Raw genomic sequence first — 27608 nt, forward strand, 5'->3', positions numbered from 1 at the left:
AAGCACCCAGTAACCAGAAAGGCTATTTGTTGCCCTTCCCTCCGCTCTTTAAGGTGTTGACTCCCTAGTGGTGTACAGTGCCATGGGCACTGGTCGCCCTCCAGTGCCTCACCCAGGTGTCCATTATTGATGTGGAGAGCATCGACTGTAGCAGGGTATTTGATTACGTGGGACACCACACCAATGTCCAATCCTGTCTTCCTTCAACAGCCAACCACATGCACTTCCCATACTTTCCAAACTTAGAGAACTAGCAAAATCTGACCAAAACTTTCAAAAAACCTGGCACAGGAAGGATCATTTGCTCAATTTTATTGCAAATTAGTCTCTATTTCCCATTTGGGAATTGATTATTTTTTTTACCAATTGGTGGCAAGTGGCCATAAATATTACCGACTGCCAGAAAATATCTTGCAGGTTTTTCCCATCATGTTCTGCACCGCATTCGCACAGATCAACAACACAAATTAAATCTTAGCCACAGTTTCATTTTATTGGTTATTTTAATATTCAATCCCTGATATTACAATTACAATTGAAATCTCTGTTTGGAAAATCAGTGTCTGCAGCCATTGTGTTTTATTCTTTTTAACCCATTTTAACCTATTTTTATATCCTTTAGCCTTCCTCCCTCTACTGCGTTTCCCTTCACCGAGATGGTGACAGTCTCTAGAAAATGGACTTTCCTGGGTATTGTCCAAGCTGCTCTGTGTTGGCCAACGAGGGACTCAGAAGGTTTGATGAAGAGCTGGTGCAGCTGACAAGTTACAGGGCAGGGAGACTCCCAGTGACAGAGGCTGAGATCTGAATGAACGCTCTGGATGGGAGTCCAATCGTCTGTCAGCAAAGCTTCAGAACAACAGAATCAAGCTGATGATCTATTTGAAGGACCTGCAGTGGTCGTTGGCCCTTTCTCAGCTGTCGCAGATGGAAAGCCTTTCACCCGATGGGGGACTTTTTGTGAAGAGGCAGCAAGTGAAAGATAGGTCGGCAGACTGGTTTTATTACTCACCCTATGGGCTGGATTGGATATTTTTATTACATCGTCATTACCATGAATAGAGTACAATTCATATGCTCAGAGTGCACTGAAGCTTATGGCACCTCCAGCTATAATGCTTTGCATTCATTGCTGTTAAAAGACCCTAACCAGATTATGATCATAATAAAACACATTGTTCATATATATTTGGACATCAGTGTCCGTCTATCTACCCAGTTTAATTGATTCCCTAAGAACTTCCTGGGGGTGATTTTAAACCTACCCACTTGGCAGAAACTGGGCTAAGCTGCTCACCCAAAGTGGGCGGGGTCCTCATTGACACATCTGATGATGTCATTGGGCCCCGGCTGCAATGTCAACTCCGGCCTGAGCAGTGGAAGCCGCTGCAGCTTTTCCAACAGGCCGAAGCAGCTCTGAACAGAATCAGGATGTCAAAGGGTAAGTGTTTTAATTTCCTTTGTGCAGGAATCGATTGGTGGCACGATAATGAGGTTCGGGAGTGAAATACCCTCGGGCCTGATATCTGCAGCAACGGGTGAGTTTCCCACTCCCCTTGCCACTCACCCACCCAGAACCCATCTGGAGTTAAAAACATTTCCTATAATTCATAAACAACTATGATGGCTCTGTCCCATTGGCTCAATTATCTCTAACTCCCCAAAACCCACATTATTTTGTTTCTTTCCACACATAGCAAACGGTCTAAGGATACAGAAGCAAATCCTATTTGGTTAGTGCACCAGTGGTGTTAATATTCTTGAATGAAGCACAGGGATTTAGAATAATTACAATAAGATTATAGTTTGAAAATTATACACACGAGTAAAATTCTCATTTGAAAGAAAGTACCAGCAGAATATAATAAGTGAAGCGAGTACCCGACCAAATCTGCTCATAGATCAGAGAATATTAATGCATCCTTCAAATGCTTAGTTTTAGCTGGGAAAGTCAGCGTTGCCTAGACAGAAAGGCGTAATTCACAAAGAGCACTTAGATATTCTTCATTGTCACGATCAAACTCCAAGGCCTTTTCAAAGCACTCAATAGCTTTGAACTTCTCCCCATCCAGCTGGTGCATGAACCCAAGAACACCAAAGGCCTCACTGTCTCTTGGATTCCTGCGAAGTCGTCTTTCTGCTATCATCTCCAAGTTTTCACGACACCTTGTCTGTTCTATTGAGTCATATTTGACTTTCACTCCTTCCAGAAAATGGGTGATGGCCTTTGATTTAGATCCTTTGTGATTCAGTTCATATAACCCAGCCTGTAAACAAATTGCCTGCTTATTTTCTGGACGAATATCTTCCAGTTTCAGTAGATTGCTGTAGATCTCCTCTGCTTTGGGGTATTCTTCATTTAATGAACAGATTCCTACATAATCCAGTTGTAGTCTAACAGATGTCAATGGGCGGTGCTCAAATGCCTTTTCAAAATAGTACTTGCATTTATTGATCAACTCAGCTTTCTGTTGAAAAGCAGGATTGCGAGGGTTTTTGCTGCCTGGGTATTTGATCAGTTGAAATAGTTATTTTCTGTAACACAGACCTATTTGGTGGTGTAAGAAGGTAGAGTTTGGGCTAATTTCTAATGCTTTCTTCAACAGCCCCACAGCTTTTTTCACATCTCCTTCTCTTCTCAAAAACTTTGCTGCATAACGAGTTACATATGGAAGGTCAGGGGACTTCTGCATTGCTTGTTCAACTAATTTGAGAGCTTCCTCCTTTTGATTGAACTCTTGTAGTTTTAGAGCCAACAGCACCATGGCTACAGAGTCATCTGGATCAAGCTCCAGCACACGTCGCAACTGCTTCACTGATTGACTGGGTTCACAGCTCTCTGGGGTACCAGAAAACCTTTCCAGACGAAACAGAGCAGTCGCATAACCAACATTCCATTCAGTGTTATCAGGATCTTCCTCCAGCGCCTTCTCAAAACATTCCTTTGCCTCTTCATAGTATTGGCTAGGAGAACTCAATAATGACCAACCCTTCTCCCCGTATACTTCAGGTATCAGTGCTGTATACCGAGAGCTATTAGTAAATCGTTTACAGATCATCTCCAGCTTGTCGAGGTAGGACTGGGCCTCTGTCAGTTGTCTCACGTGATAATATACCCAGGCATAGTTTCCATAGGTGATGATGCTTCTTCTTTCAAATTCATGTTCATGATTCTCCCTCAGAATCTTTTCAGCTTCCTTTAAGTTTTGAATTGCCTCTTCACAGTTGCCTTGCAGACAGTTTACAAAAGCGAGTTGATTGTAAGACATGGCCTGATATTTCACACCAGCCTGTATTGAATCTTGTAATTTTTGCTTCATATTGTCTAAGTCAATGATTTCTTTCTGTGGGCCCCACGTGAAGTGACATTGAAGCCAATCAAGCTTCACTTTCAACAAATCCTTCTGTGCGTTGCTGCAAGAGAACAAAATCTTTCATAATCCATCCTACCTGCAACTGTAACTCGTTCATTTTGCATATTGATCCTTGTACTTAATTCTATTGCTGCCCTTTGATTAGCACTAGATGGCACAGCAGAGATGTTTAGCAATGGTACATTATTAATCTATGGCATTTAATTTATATTCCTGTAGTGGACTGTGCTGGTGACTCTCAATACTGAAGTTATAAGTGAATTGCAGTCAACATCACTTGTGTAAAGTAACTTGTTCATATTAAACTTTCACAATGAATCTGAGAACTTCTGTCATTTGCATAGCTCTTTCAAAGAGCCGGCACAGGCACAATGGGCCAAGTGGCCTCCTTCTGTGCTATATGATTCTCTGATATCCTGAATGATCCAGACACTGAGGTTGAGAATTCTGAACTGTGGGAATTAGTTCTTTTTCAAATCACCGCTGCAGAGACCAGAAAATCAGCTGAAAATGGGGTGCACAGGAATCGATCATCAGAGCTAGTGAGTGAGAACTTGGAGAAGTATAAGCTGATCAGAGTCAGCATGGATTTGTGAAGGATAGGTCATGTCTGACTAATCTAGCCCAATTTTTTGATGAGGTCTCTAGCATGGTGAATAGGAGAGTGTCTACGTATGTTGTCTATATGGACTTCCAGAAGGCAATTGGTAAGGTTCCACACAAGAGATTATCAGCAAAAATGAGAGCGCATGGAACTGGTAGTAACCTTGTGACATGGGTTGGTAATTGGTTGGGAGTTACAAGACAGAAAGTATGGAGAAAGTGAATGATATCTGATTGGTGGGATGTGATGGGAGCCTCAGCTGCTCACCATACACATCAGTGACTTGGATGAAGGAATAGAGAGTTGTACATCCAAGTTTGCTGATGACACTAAATTAGGAGGCACAGTAAGTTGGGTGATGGGAGCAGGAATTTACAAAGGGTCATAGAGAGATAATATAGTGATGCTTCCCAAGGCGCTTGGAGCATTATGAAACAAAATTTGGCACCAAGCCTCCTAATGAGATATTAGGACATGTGACCAAAATGTTTGTCAATGAGGTAGGTTTTAAGGAGCATCTCAAAGCAGGAAAATGAGGTAGAGCGTTGGAGAGGTTTTGGGGGGAATTCCAGAACTTAAAGCATAGGCAGCTGAAGGCACGGCCTCCAATGGTGGGGCGAATGAAGTGAGAGATACACAAGTGGCCAGAGATGGAGGAAATTATCATTAACATAGAAAACAATTATCTGTTATCCAAACCATGGTGACTGGAAACATTTAAATTTTTCACAACCATTTACAGTCACTGTGGCTGGAATTTTCCTTACCTTGGCGGGTCTGTTGCAGCCGGTGTCCGTGGCGGATTCTGACCCTGCTGGTGGCTCCATCCCGCTGTACAGAATGAACCACTTGTCAAGGTACTGGAGGGCAGTTTGACTGGGACTGAACCCCACCATCATACAGCATATTCAATATAGTCTCACAGCTCAGAATTACCACTTGACAAGGTCCTGGAGGGCAAATAGTGACTGGGGCTGAACTCCACCATCATACAGCAACTTCACTATAGGCTCACAGCTCAGAATTACCACTTGGCAAGGTACTGGAGGGCAAACAGTGACTGGGGTCGAAACCCACCATCATGCAACATATTTAATATAGTCTCACAGCTCAGATTTACCACTTGGCAAGATACTGGAGGGCAAACAGTGACTGGGGCTAAACCCCACCATCATGCAGCATATTCAGTATAGTCTCACAGCTCAGAATTACCATTCGGCAAGGTACTGGAGGGCAAACAGTGACTGGGGCCAAACCCCAGCATCACGCAGCACCTTCAGTATAGGCTCACAGCTCAGAATATCCACTTGGCAAGGTGCTGGAGGGCAGAGAGTGACTGGGGCCAAACCCCACCATCACACAGCACCTTCCGTATAGGCTCACAGCTCAGAAAATCCAATTGGCAAGGTACTGGAGGGCAGAGAGTGACTGGGGCCTGTAATGATCAGTAACATGTCATTCTAGAATGGTACACTAGGTGGAGCTGTATGTTTAGTGGTGGGCGACCCACAAGGCAGTAGTCAAGATGGATGCCTGTACACTAGTCCACATGGCTGAATAAATGACTAGCTCAAGCTAGCTGTTCATAATGAAAATGTCTACTTATTTATGAACATAACATGGTACCAGAATTGGTAATATCTGCTGAATATTGTGAAACACGACATGGAGAATTTGAAGCCACCGGAGGGTTTGAAACTCATGGGGAATGTCGACTGCAATTGGCAGACTTTCAAACAACAATTCGAACTCTACATTGCCGCCATCGGGTTCGGTACGATGACAGATGCAAGGAAAATAGCATTACTGTTCACGGTTGCAGGCCCGCAGGTGATAGAGATATTTAATACGTTTGTATTTGATCAAGAGGAGGACAGAGAAAAGATGGACGATGTGCTAAAGAAGTTTGATATACATTGTTCTCCCAAAAAGAATGAGACCTATGAGTGGTACGTGTTCCATTCATGGACACAGCAGCAAAATGAGACTTTTGATAGCTTTGTGACCGATCTGAAACTGAAAGCATAGACATGTAATTTCTCTGAACTGAAATCATCCATGATTCGTGACCAGATTGTGTTTGGTATTCATGAGAAAAAAAGTCAGGGAATGTTTGTTGAGAGAAACCGAACTAACATTGGAGGATGCTGTGAAAATATGCCATGCCAGTGAGCTAGCTCAACAGCACGCAAAGACTTTCAGTGAAATTAATAATAAATCGACTGTAGTGAATGACAGTGCTGCTGTCGGTGCCGTGTCCTACAAGGGGAAGAAACGTGGGCAGAACAGAAATGCAAAGCAATCGGAGGATGGAATTTTTAATTGTAAATGCTGTGATTACCAGCACCAGTCAAGACAATGCCCAACGTTTGGAAAAATGTGCACAAAATGTAATGGAAAGAATCACTTTGCCAAACAATGCTTTTCAAAAGTAAAAACAAAGAAAGGGCAACAAGTCAATGTGATTGAGGACACTGATTTAAGTGAGACAATTTTTGTAGGAATGGTGTCATGTGATAACATAGAAAAGGATACAGAAAATGTGCAGCCCTCAGGAATGGACAATGATGAACATAAAGTTAATGCAGTAAAAGAGGACAAATGGATAATGCCACTGCAGGTAAATGGAGCATTAGTTACATTGAAACTAGACACTGGGCAAAAGCAAACTTAATCAGTATGAGCGACATTAAAAATATGAAAGAAAAGCCCAAAATACAGAAAAAGTTAGTACTACTGAAGAACTATAATGGACAGAAAATAGATAGCTTAGGTGTATGCAGACTGAAAGTGACATTCAAAGACAAAGTGCATCATCTCATGTTTTCTGTTGTGGCTGAAGGACTTGATTCACTGCTAGGTGACAAAGCTTGTGAGGACTTAGAACTGGTCAAGAGAGTCTACCGTATAAACTGTGCCATAAGCAGACCAGATGACTCACTGGATTCTGTAATGAGTAATTTCCAGGATGTATTCAAAGGATTTGGAGTTCTACCATTCACTTACAAGATCCAGCTAAAGGAGAATGCTCAGCCAGTGGTACATGCTCCACGGAGAGTTCCAGCACCCCTGCGTGACCGGCTCAAGAAAGAACTGGACAGAATGACCACACTAGGAGTCATCAGGAAAGTCGAAGAGCCAACAGACTGGGTTAGCTCCATGGTATGTGTAAAGAAAAAGAACAATGATCTAAGAGTATGCATGGATCCAAAGGACTTAAAATGCAAACATAAAACGTGAACACTACCAGATTCCCAAGCGAGAAGAAATCACCAGTGAAATGTCAGGTGCCAGATACTTCACAAAGCTCGATGCCTCACAAGGATTTTGGCAACTAAAACTGGATGAAGAGAGCACCCAATACTGTACCTTCAACACACCATTTGGCAGGTATTGTTTCCTCAGAATGCCTTTCTGGATAATATCTGCATCTGAAATCTTTCATAGAGCGATGGAACACATAATTGAAGGTCTGGAAGGAATTCGGGTCTATGTTGATGACATCATCATCTGGGGCTCCACACTGAAAGAACACAATGAGAGACTGACTAAAGTACTACAGAGCATACGCCAGAATGGACTGAAGCTCAACAAAGCCAAGTGTCAGTTTGGCGTCCAGGAAGTCACTTTCTTAGGAGATAATCTATCTGGTAAAGGAATAGAGCCAGATATGGAAAAAGTAAACGCCATACTCAAAATGCCCCGACCCACTGACAAAAAAGGAGTGCTACGCATCATGGGGATGATAAACTTCATTGGAAAGTTCATTCCTAACTTGTCAGCCAAGACAGCCTGTCTGCGAGACCTGCTACATAAAACAAATGAGTTCGCATGGACAGAAAGACATGAACAAGAGTGGATGAACCTCAAAACAGTGCTGACAACTACACCTATACTCACCTTCTTTGACCCAACAAAGAGAATCAAAGTGTCAACGGATGCATCAAAAGATGGCCGAGGCGTGGTCTTGCTACAAGCAGAGGGTGAAGATTGGAAGCCTGTTGCCTATGCCTCCAGGTCTATGACTGACAGAGTGTCGATACGCCCAGATTGAAAAGGAATGTCTAGGCTTGGTAGTTGGACTAGAAAAGTTCCATGGCTACATATATGGACTTCCCACCTTCATAGTTGAGACAGACCACTGCCCACTGGTTGCCATCATAAAAAAAATCTGAATGAGATGTCTCCAAGGAGTCAATGACTCATGATGAAGCTGCAAAGATATGACTTTGAACTGATCTACACACCAGGCAAACACATAGTGTTAGCAGATGCACTATCCCGAGCACCCACAATGAGTCATGTGAGCTCTACTGAGGAAGACGTGGATGTTCATGTAAGTATGGTCACTGCTGCGCTGCCCGTGTCAGACACAAAATCAAAGCAAATAGCAGAAGAAACAGTGAAAGATACAGTGTAACAAACAGTAATAGAGAACATTAATCATGGTTGGCTAAAAGGTTCCTGTCCAAAGTACCATCACATCAGGTCAGAGTTGAGTGTCGCAAGTGGACTATTACTAAAACAGAACAGAATGGTCATTCCACAGGCTGTACGTTGAGACATGCTCAAAAGGATTCATGAGGAACACCTCGGAATTGAAAAATGCAAAAGGAGAGCAAGAGACACTGTTTATTGGCCTGGCATAAATAAGGACATTGAGAACATGATAGGCATATGTGAGACCTGTCAGAAACACCAAAACAAACAAGCAAAGGAACCAATGATAGTAGCTGACTTACCAACAGCACCATGGCAAAAGGTTGGTATGGACCTCTTTCATTTGAATGGTAAAGACTATCTAATAGTGATTGACTACTATTCTAACTATCCTGAGATTGCGCTGCTCTCAAGCACATCAGCAAGCAGTGTCATAATGCATGTTAAATCCATCTTTGCCAGACATGGAATTCCCAGGATTGCCGTTAGCGACAATGGTCCGTGCTTCAACTGTAAGGAGTGGCAACAGTTTGCAGCACATTATGTCTTTCAACACATCACATCCAGTCCTCTGTATGCTCAGTCGAATGGTAAGGCAGAGAAAGGTGTTCAAGTTCTCAAACAGCTGCTGAAGAAAGCAACAGAATGCAAGTCTGATCCTTATCTCGCCCCGCTGAGCTACCGAGCCTCCCCTTTAGACTGTGGTTCTTCACCTGCTGAACCCCTAATGGGTCGCAAGTTGCGCACCACGCTACCATGCTGTGCAAAAGAAAAGCGGAGTAAGTAACTAAGACAGAGACTTCAACTGTTAAAGCTGAAACAGAAATCACACTATGACAAGTCATCCAAAACTCTGAAACCATTGACAAGAGATGATGTTGTCAGGATTGAGGATCCAAATGCATGGAACAGGAAAGCTACAGTTCTTGAGGAAGTAGGACCAAGGTCATACGCCGTTAGAACTGAGGAAGGACAGATTCTCAGGAGGAGCCGCCGTGCGGCATCGGCAGCGGGTGGAGGCGGAGCAGCGCGGCAGAGCGACTACAAGAGGCCCCAGAGGCTCAGGTAGGCCTCAGTGCGGCATCAGCAGCGGGTGAAGGCGGAGCAGCGCGGCAGAGCGACTACAAGAGGCCCCAGAGGCTCCGGTAGGCCTCAGTGCGGCATCGGCTGCGGGTGGAGGTGGAGCAGAGCGGCAGAGCGACTACAAGAGGCCCCAGAGGCTCAGGTAGGCCTCAGTGCGGCATCGGCAGCGGGTGGAGGCGGAGCAGCACGGCAGAGCGAATACAAGAGGCCCCAGAGGCTCCGGCAGGCGTACCAATCTCCAATCTCAGGCAAGGACAGAGGTAAAAAGTATTCAAGGTGTGACATCACCACAAAACAGGTAGGTGATTGGTTGGAGTATTTCTCTCGTTTTAAAACTTTAAGTCTGTGGTTTATAGTTTTTAAGGTTGCTGTGGTGTACCACGGCCTTTCTGGTGCAGAGTGACTGTTGGTAAACCATTTAACTGGTGTAACTAGAGGGATTGATTTAATTTAAATCCAATTAATTAAAGGGGATACTAGCATCTAAAATCGGGCAGAGGGTGTCCATAACTAACAATAAAAAATTTAATTAATTACATAGAATGGAGCAGGTGATGTGTTACTGTTGCGAGATGTGGGAGCTGGTGAACCCCATTGAGGCTCACGGTGATTACATCTGTGACAAGTGTCTGCTGCTACAGGAACTCCAGCTCCATGTTGATGAGCTGGAGTCTGAGCTTCAGACACTGCGACACATCAGGGAGGGGGAGAAGTACCTGGACTCTGTGTATCAGGAGGTGGTCACACCTATGAAGTTAAGTAATTCAGATGTAGCCAATGGTCAGGGACAGGACGGTGTGACTACGAGTGAGGCAGGTACGGGGACCCAGGAGGTAGAGCTGGAGGAGCCGCAGCCCTTGCTCTTGACCAACAGGTTCGAGGTTCTTACTCCCTGTGGGGACAGGAGCAGGGACTGTAGGGAGGATGAGCAACCTGGCCACAGCACTGTGGAACGGGGGGCCATTCAAGAGGGGGGAGTAAATAGAAATATTGTAGTGGTAGGGGATAGTATTATTAGGGGGATAGATAGAGTTCTCTGCAGCTGAGAGCGAGAGTCCCGAAGGCTGTGTTGCCTACATGGTGCCAGGGTTAAGGACATCTCCTCTGGGCTGGAAAGAAACTTGCAGTGGGAGGGGGTGGATCCAGTTGTCGTGGTCCATGTTGGTACAAACGACGTAGATAGGACTAGGAAGCCGGTACTGTTAAAGGAGTATGAGCAGCTAGGGGTCAAATTAAAAAACAGAACCTCAAGGGTAATAATCTTACCTGAGCCACGAGCGAATTTGGCTAGGACAAATAAAATTAGAGAGTTAAATGCGTGGCTCAAAGACTGGTGTGGGAGAAATGGGTTTTGCTTCCTGGGACACTGGCACCAGTACTGGGGCAGGAGGGAGCTGTTCCGTTGGGATGGGCTTCACTTGGCCAGTGCTGGGACTAGAGTCCTGGCAGATCATATAACTAGGGCTGTAGAGAGGGCTTTAAACTAACTAGTGGGGGGAAGGTTCCTAGAGAGCAAATAATAAAAATGACAACAGAGAAGGTCATAGACCTAGGTAGCAGTGGGGAAATTAAAAACCAGAGAGTGTCAGGAAGGGGCAGAAGGTATGGAGTAAAAGGTAAAGTAATAAAAAGGGCAAAAGCAGGAACTAAGTGTCACAAAACATATTTGAAATTTCTCTATCTGAATGCACATAGCATTCATAACAAAATAGACGAGTTAATGGTACAAATAACTACATATGGGTATGATCTTGTGGCCATTACAGAAACATGGCTGCAGGGTGACAATGCCTGGGAATTAAACATACCAGGTTATTTAACGATCAGGAAGGACAGGCAGGAAGGAAGGGGAGGTGGGGTGGCTATGTTAATAAAGGAAGGAATCACTGTAATACAGAGAAATGATATTGGGTCAAAAGATCAGGATAATGAAACAGTTTGGGTGGAGGTAAGGAATAATAAGGGGGAAAAAACACTAGTGGGCGTAGTCTATCGGCCTCCGAACAGTTGCAACTCTGTTGGACAGAGTATCAATCAGGAAATAGTTGAGGCTTGTAATAAGGGAGCATCTATAATTATGGGGGATTTTAACTATCATATTAATTGGACAAATCAAATTGGGCAGGGCTGCCTTGAGGAAGAGTTCATTGAGTGTATTAGGGATGGGTTTCTTGAGCAGTATGTAACTGAACCGACCAGGGGGCAAGCAACCTTAGATCTGGTCCTGTGTAACGAGACAGGATTAATTAAAAATGTCCTAGTAAAGGATCCCCTTGGAATGAGTGACCATAACATGGTTGAATTCCATATTCAATTAGAGGGTGAGAAGGTTGGATCTCAAACAAGCGTGCTAAGCTTGAATAAAGGAGACTATGAAGGTATGAGAGCGGAATTGAGTAGAATGGATTGGGAAAATAGATTAAAGGGTAAGACGATACATGATCAGTGGTGTACATTTAAGAAGTTATTTTACAACTTCCAAAAAATATATTCCACTGAGAAGAAAAGGGTGTAAAAGAAAAGACAGCCATCCGTGGCTAAGTAAAGAAATTAAGGATAGTATTCGACTAAAAACAAGGGCATATAAGGTAGCCAAATCTAGTGGGAGGATAGAGGATTGGGAAAACTTTAAAAGACAGCAAAAAATAACAAAAACATTGATTAAGAAAGGGAAGATAGACTATGAAAGTAAATTAGCAAAAAATATAAAAACAGATAGTAAGAGTTTTTATAGTTATATAAAAAGAAAAAGGGTGGCTAAAGTAAATGTTGGTCCCTTAGAGGATGAGACCGGGAAATTAATGGTGGGAAATATGGAGATGGCAAAAACACTGAATGAATATTTTGTATCAGTCTTTACAGTAGAAGACACTAAGAATATCCCAACACTGGACAAACAGGGGGCTATAGGGGGGAGGAGCTAAACACGATCAAAATCACTAAGGAAGTGGTACTCGGTAAAATAATGGGACTCAAGGCGGATAAATCACCTGGACCTGATGGCTTACATCCTCGGGTCTTGAGGGAAGTGGCGGTAGGGATTGTGGATGCATTGGTAATAATTTGCCAAAACTCCCTGGACTCAGCAATGGTCCCGGCAGACTGGAAAACTGCTAATGTAACGCCCTTATTTAAAAAGGGCAGTAGACAGAAGGCTGGAAACTATAGACCGGTTAGCCTAACATCTGTGGTAGCTAAAATATTGGAGTCCATTATTAAGGAGACAGTAACAGGACATTTGGATAATCATAATTTAATAGGACAAAGTCAGCATGGTTTTATGAAGGGGAAGTCATGTTTGACAAATTTGCTGGAGTTCTTTGAGGAAGTAACATATAGGGTGGATAAAGGGGAACCAGTGGACGTAGTTTATTTAGACTTCCAAAAGGCATTTGACAAGGTGCCACACAAAAGATTATTGCTTAAGATAAAAAATCACGGGATTGGGGGTAATATTCTGGCATGGATAGAGGATTGGCTATCTAACAGAAGGCAGAGAGTTGTGATAATTGGTTCATTCTCGGACTGGCAATCAGTAACTAATGGTGTTCCACAGGGGTCAGTGCTGGGTCCCCAACTCTTTACAATCTATATTAATGATTTGGAGGAGGGGACCGAGTGTAACATATCAAAGTTTGCAGATGATACTAAGATGGGAGGGAAAGTAGTGAGTGAGGAGGACATAAAAAACCTGCAAGGGGACATAGACAGGCTAAGTAAGTGGGCAGAGATTTTACAGATGGAATACAATACTGGAAAGTGTGAGGTTATGCACTTTGGCAGGAAAAATCGTAGAGCAAGTTATTATCTTAATGGCAAGAAACTGGAAAGTACTGAAGTACAAAGGGATCTGGGGGTCCCGGTGCACGAAACTCAAAAGGTTAGTATGCAGGTGCAGCAAGTGATTAAGAAGGCCAATGGAATGTTGGCTTTCATTGCTAGGGGGATAGAATATAAAAATAGGGAGGTATTGCTTCAGTTGTACAAGGTATTGGTGAGACCGCACCTGGAATACTGCATACAGTTTTGGTGTCCACACTTAAGAAAAGACATACTTGCTCTCGAGTCAGTACAAAGAAGGTTCACTCGGTTAATCCCGGGCATGAGGGGATGGACATATGAGGAGAGGTTGAGTAGATTGGGACTCTACTCATTGGAGTTCAGAAGAATGAGAGGCAATCTTATTGAAACATATAAGATTGCAAAGGGGTTGGATCGGGTGGATGCGGGGAGGATGTTCCCGATGATGGGTGAAACTCGAACTAGGGGGCATAGTCTTAGAATAAGGGGCTGCTCTTTCAAAACTGAGATGAGGAGGAACTACTTCACTCAGAGGGTGGTAGGTCCATGGAATATGCTGCCCCAAAAAGCTGTAGAAGCTACATCATTACATAAATTTAAAACAGAAATAGACAGTTTCCTAGAAGTAAAGGCAATAAAGGGTTATGGGGAGCGGGCAGGAATTTGGACATGAGTCTAGGTTCAGATCGGTCATGGCCCTGTGGGTAGCGGAGCGGGCCCAGGGGCCGTGTAGCCTGATCCTGCTCCTATTTCGTGTGTCTAATTCTGTTAGATTCAGGAGATGGTTCTGTGATAGTAGATTGGCGGTTAGGATCAGATCAGCCATGATCTTATTGAATGGCGGAGCAGGCTCGAGGGGCCGATTGGCCTACTCCTGCTCCTATTTCTTATGTTCTTATGTTCTTAAACTATCCACGAGCAAATAGATAACAATGCCGCAACTGAATCTTGTCACTCACCACCAGAACAATCTAACACAAACACACATACAGGCTCTCATGAAAACACACCAGACTTACCTGTGCTGAGAAGATCCACACGTGAAGTAAAAAAGCCTGATAGACTTAATCTTTGAGTACAAAGAAAACTATAATAAAAGAATGAAAAGCTTAGAGTTCATAAAGGAAAGCTTTGAAAATGTGTTGACTGTTGTGAAGATGTTTATGTCGTTATGATTGATTGATATTGATTGATATTGATTTTGTTTAACCGCTAAGGAAGGGGGATGTAATGATCAGTAACATGTCATTCTAGAATGGTACACTAGGTGACGCTGTATGTTTAGTGGTGGGCGACCCACAAGGCAGTAGTCAAGATGGATGCCTGTACACTAGTCCACATGGCTGAATAAATGACTAGCTCAAGCTAGCTGTTCATAATGAAAACGTCTACTTATTTATGAACATAACAGGGCCGAACCCCACCATCATGCTGGCTGGGGTGTCTAGAAGCAGGGGTCACAGTCTCAGAATAAGGGGTCGGCCATTTAGGACTGAGATGAGAAGAAATTTCTTCACTCAGAGGGCGGTAAATCTTTAGAATTCCCTACCCCAGAGGGCTGTGGAGGCTCAGTCGTTGAGTGCATTTAAGACAGAGATCGATAGATTTTTGAATATTAAGGGAATCAAGGGATATGGGGATAGTGCAGGAAAGTGGAGTTGAGGTAGAAGATCAGCCATGATCTTATTGAATGGCGGAGCAGGCTCGAAGGGCCAAATGGCCTAGTCCTACTCCTATTTCTTATGTTCTTATGAGCTTACCTTAATGGGGCCTATTGAGCTCGCTCAGCATGTTTCCCGGCCCAATTAGATGGAGCGGGTCTGGTGATGTCATTCATGATGCGTCTTGAGCCAGTTTCCTTAAAGGGGTATTGGCCACCTTACATTTGATGTTTGTGCTGTCGGTGATCTACAACATTGAAGTGCTGCAAACACTGACAATCACTGCACAGAGATGCAGGGCTGTACCCACATTCTCTGATGACTCCCTCCATATGCTTATGAAGGGAGTCAGAGCACACAGGATGGTCCTCTTCCCTTCCCAGGAGATCAACACAGCCTTGTTGTAGATTGCAGTGGAGGTCACAAGCAGGGATGTGGTCAGGAGGAGCTGGGTGCAGTAGCTCAGGAGATCAGGAAATGTGAGTACAAAGCCACACTCACCTTCATCCTGCTGTGCCTTTCATCACTCTGCCTTCCCTACTGTACTTCTGCACATCCTTATTCGCACCAACTTACCTTGCACCTCTACCCATCCCTCTCTATCTATATTATCACATCCCCATCTCACTAGCCACCCCTCACACTCACCCTCATCCTAGTGCAATCATACCAACTAACAACACACAAGGGTAGCCACTTGTGTGTTTTATTCAATGTTCATGTAAAGTTTCTGCTAATGTGCTGTCAAACATTGAAACCTTTATTTTCAACACTTTGCATTCTTGGACAGATTTGTGTGCACCTTTGAAAGTGGCTTAGTAAGTTGCAGCAAATGATAAGACATAACGGTACCCCCCACAATGGTGATGAGTGTGAAAGAAATAGCTTGGACATTGTAGGGATGCTTTATGGTGTTGGTGTGGGGTGGTGCCAACCTGGCATATCATGTGGCAGCCAGGGTGTACAGTGTCAAGTGAAGTAAATCTGGCCATGGTGAGGCCATCCCTGGCCTCCCTGGCTCTGTCCTGTGCAGCATCAGGTGATTGCGGTGAAGGTTGGTGTTGTTGCTGGTGCTGCTGGTGTACCTGGTGCTGATGGTGTTGGGGCTGATCGTGGACATATTCGAAGGACCAAGGTGAAACAGTACAAACGGTACCCATGCTGATTGAATAGATGGCAGGTGAAGTTGAGATGACAGAAGCAATCTGTCAATGGTGAGATAGGTTGTTCCAATGAGGTGACACTGGATGGGGAGTTTGCTCCAAACACTTGCAGCCTGCATAAAGTTCAATCTGTGTTCCAATTGGAGTAAGCAACAGCTTCTACACTTGGAAAGTGAACAGCTGTGAGGTGGGAGCTTTTATATGGGAGCTTTTATAATACATTTCAAGCTGTCACCTCAGATTAACAGACATGGTCCATGACCAGCGTGGACCCTGTGGGCAAGCAGTTAAAGTGAAAAGGTAAGGTTAAAACCATTATTAAGGGTCTGTCAACAAGCCAATAATTGCTTTAATTGGGTCGCCTACCTCTGCAGGTCAGGTCCGATCCGAGATCACAGACGTGCCATTGGGAAAGGCGTGTTGTGGCGGGTTCTTGACCCGCTGTCAGAAAAATCAAATTTCCCACCTGATCTGCCACCAATCCCACTGACCCCCTTGGAAAATTCTACCTGTATCTGAAGCAGTGTTTCTTTTGCATTATAAACTGTCCTAAAATCCTGCCATAAAGCAATAATCAAAACGGTACAATATCCATAGAATTCTGCAAAACAAACACCACGGCACTGCGGCAACAATATTTCCAACTTTTCTCGGTCATCATCGCCCTTCATGAGCTTGCATGTCTCACCTCTGAGTCAGAATGTTATGGGTTCAAGCCTAACTCCTGAGACTTAAACCACATAAACCACATGGATACATAAACCATGCTGGCACTGCTGTGCGGTGCTGAGGGAGGTGCCAACTTTCAGTTGAGATGTTTAAACAAGGCTCTATCTGCCCTCTTAGGTGGATGTAAAAGATGCCATGGCAATATTCAAAGAAAAGCTTTGGACGTCTCCCTGGCATTCTGGCCAATAGGTATCCGTCAACCCAACATCATTAAAACAGATTATCAGGTCATTGTCACATTACTGTTTGTGGGACCTTGCTGTGTGCAAATTGGCTGCTGTATTTCCTACATTACAACAGTAACTCCACTTCAACAGCACTTCAGCTGCTGTAAAGGCCTTTGGGATGTCCTGAGGTCATGAATCACATCATATGAATACAAATCTTTCTTTTTATGTAATTGTTAACATCCTGAAACACTATCAGACATATACAATCAGGGCCACGGAATTAGTAACAACTACACACTTTCGGCTAAAACCCAATTGCGTAGTGCTCGTTGTTTGGGTGCTAGGGGTGCCATTTGGGGTCAAAAATGGCATCTGAGCCGCGTGCACACAATTCTTGTGCAGGCCACTTCAGACGTTATCTTGGTGAGAGCATTAGCATCGGCGCTGGGAGCGTGCATCAGAAGTATGTAGAGTAGGCATATCGTGACGTCAATCAGCGTGCAACATGCATTCAGCAGCTGCAAAGAACCCCTACCAACAATATTTAAAGGAATCATCAAGCACTCTCAGGTGAGTTGCTTATTCATTTCTACTGGCTCTTTCTAAGTTTGTGGAAGTGTTTGGAGCTTTCTAGAGTTGTTCAAAGTTGGTGAGGTGACAGAATAGTGCTGGAAGTGGAGAGGGCCTTTCTTCAAATTTCAAGGGTTCTGGTCAGACCACTTGGTCCCAGTCATGTGTGCTCTAGTTGTCATCCCACTTGGCCTGCAGCATGACAGGGAGCTGGAGCAGAGTCAGCAAAGAAGAGGACAAGTTGCTCGCAGAGGGAGGAAGAGGAAAAGAAGGGCTCTCAGCAGGAGGACTCATCCACCTAAAGTCTTCCGAGAGCAATTCTCTTACCTCAACCTAAGGCAGGAGCAGTGAGGCATCAGTTTGTGAGGCATTCTAGGCCAGAGAGTTTAACAAAGATAATGGGGCATCAGTGACTTGGGTCACATCAGGGAAAATTAGTAATAAGTTAAATTTAAAGGCGCTATATCTGAATGCAAGAATCACCCATAACAAGATAGATGAATTAATGGCACAAATAGAGATAAATGGGTTTGATCTAGTAGCCATTACTGAGATGTAGTTGCAGGGTGACCAAGGTTGGGAACTAAATATTCCAGTGCACTTGACTTTTAAGAAAGATAGACAAAATGGAAAAGGAGGGAGGTATGCCTGATAATAAAGGATGCACTAAAGACAGTAGTGAGAAGGGATCTTAGCCCAGAAAATCAGGATGTTGAATCAGTTTGGGTAGAGCTAAGAAATAGCAATGGACATAAAACATTGGCAGGACTGCTTTATAGGACTCCTAACAGTAGTTAGTGTTGGACAGAGTATAAATCAGCAAATTAGAGAAGCATGTAACAATGGTAATGCAATAATCGTGGGGGACTTTAATCTTCATACAGACTGGGCAAAACAAATTGGCAAAAGTAGTTTCAAGGACGAGTTCATGGAATGCATTTGAGACAGTTTTCTAGATCAATATTTTCTAGGGAATAGGCTATTTTAGGTCTAGTATTGTGTAATGGGGCAGGGTTAATTCGTAGTCTAATAGTAAAGTATCCTCTGGGGAAGAGTGATCATAATATGATAGAATTTCACATTGAGTTTGTGAATGATGTGTTTCAGTAGGAAACTCGGCTCATATAATTAAACAAAGCCAATTACATAGTTATGAGGGGCAAGTTGGCAAAGGTAGATTGGGAAATTAAATTAGAAGGTATGATGGTACATAATCAATGGCGAACATTCAAAGATATAATTCATAATACATAATGAACATGCATTCCCTTGAAGAATAAAAACACCATGAGAAAAGTGGTCCAACTGTGGCTAACTAGAGAAATTAAGGATATTATTAGACTAAAAGAAAAGGCTTACAATGTTGCAAAAATCCTGAAGATTGGGAGGGATTTAGAAATCACCAAAGGATGCCGAAGAAATTGATAAAGAAGGAGAAATTAAATCAGCAAGAAATATAAAAACAGATTGTAAGAGCTTCTACAAGTATGTAAAGAAGAAGAGATTAACAAAAGTAAGCGGGTGTCCATTAGAGGCAGAGACAGGAGAAATTATAATGGGGAATAAGGAAATAGCAGAGAGGTTAAGCTAATATTTTGTAGCTGTCTTCACAGCAGATGACACAAAAAACATTCTGGAAATAGTGGACAACCAAGAGTCTAATGAGAGTGAGGAGCTTAAAGTAATTAATATTAGTAAAGAAAAAGTACTAGAGAAAGTAAGGGAACTAAAAGCCAACAAATTCCCATGACCTGATGGCCTGCATCCTAGGGTTCTAAAAGAGGTGGCTGCAGAGATAATGGATGCATTGGTTTTGATCTTCCAGGAGTTGCTAGATTCTAGAACAGCCCCCGTGGATTGAAAGGTAGCAAATGTAACCCTGCTAGGCAAGAAAGGAGGGAGAAAGAAAACAGGGAACTATAGGACAGTTAGCCTGACAGCAGTAATAGGGAAAATACTAGAATCTATTATTCTGGACGTGGTAACAGGGCATTTAGAAACTCATAATATGATTAGGCAGAGTCAACATGGTCTTATGAAAGGGAAATTGTGTTTGATAAATCTATTTGAGTTTTTGCAGGGTGTAACTAGCAGGGTACATAAGGGGGAACCAGTGGATGTAGTATATTTGGATTTTAATAAGGCATTCGATAAGGTGCCACACAAGATGTTATTACACCAGATTAGGGCTCATGGGATTGGGGGCAATATATTAGCTTGGATTGAGGATCGACTAACGGAGGGAAAACAGACAGTAGGACTAAATGGGTCATTTTCAGCTTGGCAGGTTGTAACTAGTGGGGTGCCACAAGGATCAGTGCTTGGGCCTCAGCTATTTACAACCTATATCAATGACTTTGATGAGGGGACTGAGTGTAATGTATCCAAGCTTGCTGACGATACAAAGTTAGGTGGGAAAGTAAGCTGGAAGAAGGATTCAAAGAAGCTGCAAGGGAATATAGACAGGTTTAGTGAGTGAGCAAGAAAGTGGCAGATGGAGTATAATGTGGGGAAATGTGAAATTGTCCACTTTGGTAGAAAGAATAGAAAAGCAGAATATTTTTTTAAAGTTGAGAAACTAGTAAATATTGGTATGTAGAGGGATTTGGATGTCCTTGTACGTGAATCAGAAAATTATTAGGCAGGTACAGCAAGCAATTAGGAAAACAAATGGCAGGTTAGCCTTTATGGCAGGGGGGTTGGAGTGTATGTAAGTCTTCTTGCATTATATAGGGCTTTGGTGAGACCAAACCTGGAGTACTGTGTACAGTTTTGGTCTCTTCACCAAAGGATGGATATAAAAGCAAAATACTGCAGATGCTGGAAATCTGAAATAAAAATAGAAAACGCTGGAAATACTCAAACAGGTCAGGCAGCATCTGTGGAGAGAGAAACAGAGTTAACGTTTCAGGTCGATGAACTTTCATCAGAACTGGAATAAGTTAAAGTTTAGTAGGTTTTAAGCAAGTGCAGAGGCAGGGAAAGGGGAGAGCGAGGAAAGAACAAGGCAAAAGGAGATGGTCTAGAGGAGGTGTACATTGGAATAGCAGAATCATTAGCTGTTTCCAACAGCTGCTGTTGGAAAAATGGGGGCAGAGGTTATGATATGAAATTGTTGAACTCAATGTTAAGTCCAGAAGGCTGTAAAGTGCCTAATCGAAAGGTGAGGCGCTGTTACTTGAGCTTCCGCTGAGTTTCATTGGAATGTTATTGGAAGCCACGGGCAGCACGGTGGCATAGTGGTTAGCACTGTTGCCTCACAGCGCCAGGGACCCGGGTTCGAATCCGGCCTCGGGCGACTGTCTGTGTGGAGTTTGCACATTCTCCCCGTGTTTGCGTGGGTTTACTCCGGGTGCTCCGGTTTCCTCCCACAGTCCAAAGATGTGCAGGTTAGGTTGATTGGCTATGATAAATTGACCCTTAGTGTTAGGGGGATTAAATACGTGGGGTTACGGGGATAGGGTGGGATATGTGTTGGTGTAGGGGTTATGGGGATCGGGTGGGATATGTGTCGGTGCAGGCTCGATGGGCCGAAATGGCCTCTATCTGCACTGTGGGGATTCTGTGATTCTGTGATTCTGAGGAGAGGTCAGAGTGGAAGTGGCACAGAGAATTGAAATGGCAAGCAACCGGAAACTCAGGGTCATGTTTGCAGACTGAATGGAAGAGTTCATGAAGCGATCACCCAATCTGTGTTTGGTCTCCCCAATGTAGAGGAGACAGCATCGTGAGCTGCGAATACAGTATACTAAATTGAAAGAAGTTCAAGTAAATCGCTGTTTCACCTGGAAGAAGTATTTGATGCCCTGGATGGTGGGAAGGGAGGAGGTGAAAGGGCAGGTGTTACATTATACTCCATCTGCCACTTTCAGGTGTTGTGGGAAGGGGAGCGGATGTTGGAGGTGATTGAAAAGTGGATCAGGGTGTCGTGGATTGTCCTGGGTCCCTTCAGAATGCTGAAAGGAGGGCAAGATGTGTTTGGTGGTGGAATTGCGCTGGATGTGGCGGGAATGGCGCAGGATGATCCGTTGAATGTGGAGGCTGGTGGGGTGGAAGGAGAAGCCAAGGGAACACTATTGTGCTTCTGGGAGGGAGGGGAAGGAATGAGAACAGAAGTGCGGGAAATGGGACGGTCAAGGACCTTATCAACTATGCTGGAGGGGAATCCTCGGCTGAGGAAAATGGAAGACATATTAGAAGCACTGGTGTGGAAACTGGCATCATCAGAATAGATGCGACGGAGGCGGAGATACTGGGAGAATGGAATAGAGTCCTTACAGGAAGCAGGATGGAGGATGTGTAATCAAGGTATAAGAACATAAGAAACAGGAGCAGGAGTCGGCCAATCAGCCCCTAGAGCCTGCTCCGCCATTCAATAAGATCATGGCTGATCCAATCTTGGCCTCAACACCACTTTCCCATCTCTCCCCATAACCCTTGACTCCCTTGTAGTTCAAATGTCTGTCAATCTCTGCCTTGAATATATTCAATGACTCCGCCTCCACAGCTCTCTGGGTAGAGAATTCCAAAGATTCATGACCCTCTGTGAGAAGAAATCCCTCCTCATCTCTGTCTTAAATGGGCGACCCCTTATTCTGAAACTATGCCCCCTAGTTCTAGATACCCCCACTAGGGTAAACATCCTCTCAGCATCCACCCTGTCAGTCCCCCTCAGAATCTTATATGTTTCAATAAGATCACCTCTCATTCTTCTAAACTCCAATGAGTATAGGCCCAACCTGCTCAACCTTTCGTCATACATCAACCCCTTCATCTCAGGAATCAACTTAGTGAACCTTCTCTGAACTGCCTCCAATGCAAGTATATTCTTCCTTAAATATGGAGACTAAAACTGTACGCAGTACTCCAGGTGCGGTCTCACCAGCGCCCTGTAAAGTTGCATCAAAACTTCCATACTATGGGTATCTAGGGAGTCAGTGGCCTTATCGTAAATATAAGTCAAGCATGTTGTTTCTCCTAAAAAGGATTAATTATTACCCTTGAATCTTACTCTCATAGAAGCTTTGCACTGAGAGATTGAACCAGTTTCAAATGAAAAGGTTCAGGTGGTCTCTTTTGGCCGGCAGCACAAAAAAAAACAAGAGCCTGGAAATTAGCCTGAATGTTTGTATTGTACTAACATTGAACATGTGGTAAACCACTTTTACCGTTTACTATCGTTACACTATAGTTATCACTGTTAGATCGTTTCCCTATAGTTATCACTGTTCACATTGTTGTATCACTGTACGAGGTCGCCTCTTGTCACGCTGCTATACCTGGGCTGACCACTGCTGACTCCGCCCATGGCTCCACCTACCTGCCCGGGTATAAAGGTGGTCGACTGGCTGGTATTCCTCCTTCTTGGATCCGATCACCCACGAGGGTGGGCTCTGTTATTTAGTCAATAAAAACCTATAGTTACTTTCTTAACTCGTCGCTTTTCATTGGACGAATTGATAGGTATATCAATTTTATTGACTAAATTTTAAAATGTCGTCACTTGAGCAGCCAAACAACCAGTCAACGGAGCAGCCAAACGACCAGCCAGACGCCCAGCTACAACAGCCACAGCAGCCGGCTTGGCTGCGAGCCCTCAAACCACCGTACCTGGATCTAAACCCACAAGCAACAAACGCAGCCCTCGACTTCAAACACTGGCTGTGCTGCTTCGAATCCTACCTGGAAGAATCCGGCGTCCCTCAGAGATCCAAACTAAGAGTTCTGACCGCCCAAGCGAGCCCTAAAGTATACGCACTCATCCAGGACATTACTACTTACGAGGCCGCTATCAACCTACTGAAACAGCAGTACCGGAGCCCGGTAAATTCCATGTATGCCAGACACCTCCTAAGATCCCGCCCGCAACAGCCAGGAGAGTCTGTAGCTGAATTTTTACGGGCGCTACGAACACTCGGCAGGGACTGTGACTTTAAAGCAGTATCGGCAGCAGAAAACACTGAAGATAACATCCGCGATGCCTTCGTGAAAGGCCTTCGGTCCGACTACTCATGGCAGAGACTGCTGGAATCAAAGGACCTCGACCTGAACTCAGCTGCAGCCTTGGCCTACTCCCTAGAAGTGACCCAGCGGGACCTCGAGGTGTATTCCAGGTACAGTTCGCGACTCTGGGACTCGGGCCCGACCCCGATCGCAATACCCCTCGTAGCGCCGCCCCCGGGACCTACCTCAGCGTCGGCGTCCCGGACCCGATCGGGACTGCCACCCCCGGTACCGGCTGCGACATCGGAGCCCCGCGACCGGGCCGCCGGCTGCTTCTTCTGTGGGCAGGCGAAACACCCGAGGTCGCGCTGCCCAGCCAAAAACGCGATGTGCTCCAGCTGCCTGAAGAAAGGCCACTTCGCGAAGGCCTGCAGAGGGAGAGCAGCAGAGGCCAGCAGTGCCTCATGCGAACTGTGGGGGCGGCCATCTTTTATCAAGGCCACAGATGAGCAATGGGGCGGCCATCTTTGATCCAGGCAACCGACGCCAGCAGTGCCTCATGTGGGTTGTGGGGGCAGCCATCTTCTCCGCCATTTTGCCCCACCTCGTGGGCGCCTCCATTTTACCCACCACGCTCGACCGCCACCTTACCTCCAGACCTGACGACCGCTTCACCTACAGACTACAGCGACCCGCTCAGCCACACACTAGCCTCCGTCACGCTAGACCAAGCTCGCCCGCATCAGCTGTCCAAGTCAATGATGGACATCAAAGTAGACGGCCACGCCACGACCTGCCTGTTCGACAGCGGAAGCACGGAGAGCTTCATACATCCAGACACGGTGAGCCACTACTCCCTCACTGTCCAGCCAACGCGCAACCGGATCTCGATGGCATCGAGGTCCCATGCCACAGACATCAGCGGCTACTGTGTTGTGACCCTGTCGGTTAAGGGCACGGAGTATAAAAACTTTAAACTCCTCGTCCTGCCCCAGCTATGCGCTGCCGTCCTACTAGGGCTGGATTTTCAATCCCACCTCCAAAGCGTCACTCTAGCATACGGTGGACCCCTCCCCCCGCTCACAGTCGACAACCAGCAGCCTTTAAATCGCCCACCGCGTAACACCTGCGGCCTATCCACCCTCAAGGTCCCGCCACCTTCCCTGTTCGCTAACCTCACCCCCGACTGCAAACCTGTCGCTACCAAGAGCAGGCGGTACAGCGCCGGGGACAGAGCTTTCATTAGCTCTGAGGTGCAGCGTCTCCTGAAGGAGGGCATCATCGAGGGGAGCAGCAGCCCCTGGCGTGCCCAGGTTGTAGTCGTTAAGACCGGCAATAAAAACCGCCTGGTCATCGACTACAGCCAAACCATAAACCGGTACACCCAGCTGGACGCATACCCCCTTCCCCGCATATCTGATATGGTCAATCAGATTGCTCAATACCGGGTATTCTCTACCATCGACCTTAAGTCGGCCTACCACCAACTCCCTATCCGCCCCGAGGACCGCCAGTATACCGCCTTCGAGGCGAATGGCCGCCTCTACCACTTCCTTAGGGTCCCCTTCGGCGTCACCAACGGGGTTTCGGTCTTCCAAAGGGAGATGGACCGGATGGTTGACCAGAACGGGCTGCAAGCCACGTTCCCCTATCTAGATAACGTCACCATCTGCGGCTGCGACCGGCAAGACCATGACGTTAATCTGGAAAGATTCCTCCGTACGGCCCAACGGCTGAACCTCACCTACAATAAGGAGAAATGTGTGTTTAACACCTCGCGCCTTGCCATCCTCGGCTGCGTAGTAGAGAACGGAATCATCGGCCCCGATCCCGAAAGAATGCGTCCCCTCATGGAGCTACCCCTTCCCCACTGTCCAAAGGCGCTGAAGAGAACCCTGGGGCTCTTCGCCTACCATGCCCAATGGGTGCCGAATTATGCAGACAAAGCCAGACCCCTCATGAAGTCCACCTCCTTCCCCCTTACGGAAGAAGCGCGCGCGGCCTTCTCCCTCATCAGGGGAGACATTGCTAAGGCCACTATGCACGCAGTGGATGAGTCCATCCCCTTCCAAGTGGAGAGCGATGCATCCGACTTCGCCCTAGCCGCTACCCTCAACCAGGAGGGGAGACCGGTGGCCTTCTTCTCAAGGACCCTACAGGGCCCCGAGATCCGACACTCTTCGGTCGAGAAGGAGGCCCAGGCGATTGTGGAGGCGGTACGCCGCTGGAGGCATTACCTCGCAGGCAAGCGATTTACCCTCCTCACCGACCAGCGTTCGGTCGCTTTTATGTTTAATAACAAGCTGAGGGGTAAAATCAAGAACGACAAGATCTTGAGGTGGAGAATCGAGCTATCCACCTACGATTATGATATCTTGTACCGGCCTGGTAAGCTGAACGAACCCCCTGACGCTCTATCGCGAATTACATGCGCCAACGCGCAAATTGATAGACTTCAGACCCTCCACAACGACCTCTGCCACCCCGGGGTCACCAGGCTTTACCACTTCATTAAGGCCCGCAACCTGACCTACTCCATCGAGGAGGTCAGGACCATGACCAGGAACTGCCAGACCTGTGCCGAGTGCAAACCGCACTTCTTTAGGCCGGACAGAGCAAGCCTGATCAAGGCCACCCGCCCCTTCGAGCGCTTGAGCATCGATTTTAAGGGGCCCCTCCCGTCCTCTGACCATAATGTGTACTTCCTCAACATTGTTGATGAGTACTCCCGTTTCCCCTTTGCCTTCCCCTGCCCAGACATGACCAGCACCACGGTCGTTAAATGCCTGAACGACCTCTTTGCCTTGTTCGGGTTCCCAAACTATATACATAGTGACCGGGGCGCCTCCTTCATGAGCGAGGAACTCCGTCAGTTCCTACTAGCGAGAGGCATCGCCACTAGCAGGACCACCAGCTACAACCCCCGAGGGAACGGCCAGGTGGAAAGAGAGAATGCGACGGTATGGAAGGCCGTCCTCTTAGCCTTAAAGTCTAAGGGCCTCCCAACCTCTCGCTGGCAGGAGGTCCTCCCGGCGGCGCTGCATTCCACCCGGTCACTACTTTGCACTGCCATTAACGCCACCCCCCATGAACGAATGTTTGTTTTCCCCAGGAAGTCGACTACGGGAACCACGCTACCAACCTGGCTGACCTCTCCGGGGCCTGTCTTGCTGCGAAAGCACGTGAGGGCCCATAAAACAGACCCCCTGGTCGAGAGGGTGAACCTCCTGCACGCCAACCCCCAGTACGCCTACGTGGCATACCCAGACGGGCGGGAGGACACAGTCTCCTTACGAGACCTCGCACCCTCGGGCACTCCGGAGACACCACCGCTACCCCCCCCACCACCCCCCCAATTCCAGCCCAGGTAGACGGTACGCCGGAACCCCAAGAGCCTTCGCCTACCTCGCAGACGCCAGCGTTAACACCGGAGAACGCAACACCGCCGCTGCGACGATCAGACAGGCTTACGAGGCCTCCGGACAGACTGACATACCAGAACTGGTAGTACACTTCACCCCGCCGGACTCAAATCTAAACAAGGGGTGAATGTGGTAAACCACTTTTACCGTTTACTATCGTTACGCTATAGTTATCACTGTTAGATCGTTTCCCTATAGTTATCACTGTTCACATTGTTGTATCACTGTACGAGGTCGCCTCTTGTCACGCTGCTATACCTGGGCTGACCACTGCCGACTCCGCCCATGGCTCCACCTACCTGCCCGGGTATAAAGGTGGTCGACTGGCTGGTATTCCTCCTTCTTGGATCCGATCACCCACGAGGGTGGGCTCTGTTATTTAGTCAATAAAAACCTATAGTTACTTTCTTAACTCGTCGCTTTTCATTGGACGAATTGATAGGTATATCAGAACACACTTGTAAAAAAATCCTCTCTCCATTATTTTAATAGAGGGGATAACCTGTTTATTTTAAATAGATTATAACCTTTGTTAAAATAGCAAAGAGGAATTTGATACAAGCACATAAAGTATTTGTAACATTACACAAAGTGATCTCCAGATTGGTAGAATTAAAATGGTGACTATAGAATTAACATGACAACTAT

The 27608-nt window shown here is 45.7% G+C and overlaps 1 pseudogene; it reads right to left on the reverse strand.

The window, feature by feature from the left end:
* Positions 1 to 508: 508 nt before the first annotated feature.
* Positions 509 to 4805, reverse strand: LOC147113592 (interferon-induced protein with tetratricopeptide repeats 5 pseudogene; annotated as a pseudogene).
* Between the last annotated feature and the right edge of the window lie 22803 nt (positions 4806 to 27608).

Source organism: Somniosus microcephalus, chromosome 8 (assembly GCF_052327205.1).
Source record: "Somniosus microcephalus isolate GS21.2 chromosome 8, FLI_Smic_1.0, whole genome shotgun sequence".
Lineage (NCBI taxonomy): Eukaryota > Metazoa > Chordata > Chondrichthyes > Squaliformes > Somniosidae > Somniosus > Somniosus microcephalus.